The sequence below is a fragment of the Drosophila ficusphila genome, unplaced genomic scaffold (assembly GCF_018152265.1).
Source record: "Drosophila ficusphila isolate 14025-0441.05 unplaced genomic scaffold, ASM1815226v1 contig_607, whole genome shotgun sequence".
Lineage (NCBI taxonomy): Eukaryota > Metazoa > Arthropoda > Insecta > Diptera > Drosophilidae > Drosophila > Drosophila ficusphila.
The window spans coordinates 3,318,505-3,319,118 of record NW_025064537.1 but is presented as its reverse complement, the minus strand read 5'-3'; the positions used below and the strand labels follow the sequence as shown (position 1 = coordinate 3,319,118).

At 34.4% G+C, this 614-nt stretch overlaps 1 non-coding gene across 1 annotated transcript; it reads left to right on the top strand.

Annotated features, from left to right (window-relative positions):
• The first annotated feature begins 313 nt into the window (after positions 1 to 313).
• Positions 314 to 386, top strand: Trnar-ucu. Its single transcript has one exon. It is a non-coding gene; the product is annotated as a tRNA-Arg (tRNA).
• The last annotated feature ends 228 nt before the right edge of the window (positions 387 to 614 follow it).

Here is a 614-nt window from a genome sequence, read left to right as displayed (position 1 = left end):
GTATTTTTTACCTTTCACTGCGTTCTTTCATTTCGTTTTGTTTAATTCTCTAGTGATGGACCATCACCTAGCTGAAGATACCAAAAATATATCATAAAATTATTAAGTTTTTACAAAGGCTTAACTTTTGACCAACTCTAGATGTCTATGCAATCCCTTTATAAGCCTTGTGTTAACAGGCACCACGTAAGCTCATTATGTTGATTTCTTATTTGGTATAGGGAGTATTAACTAAGGGCTTTAAAATTATAGTTTTATTTTTTTCAAGGAAAAATAATTTTTAAAGAAATTGTAATAATTTAATGAATTGAAAGCCCCAGTGGCCCAATGGATAGGGCATCGGCCTTCTAAGCCGGGGGTTGTGGGTTCGAGTCCCACCTGGGGCGGAGTATCTTGTTACTTTTTAAATACTCCAAAACTAAAATTAAGGATATGCGCAAACTGGTAAAAAAAATTCAATCTATAAAATTTCAAAAAGTTATTTTATTTACACTGCTCTACCAAAAGTTACATCTTCTCTTTAAGATTATTAGCTGGACAATTATACTTGGCTGATCGCATCCACTGTAGCAACAGCAAACCAACTTTCCCGATTAGTCGTCCTGGCCTAAAAC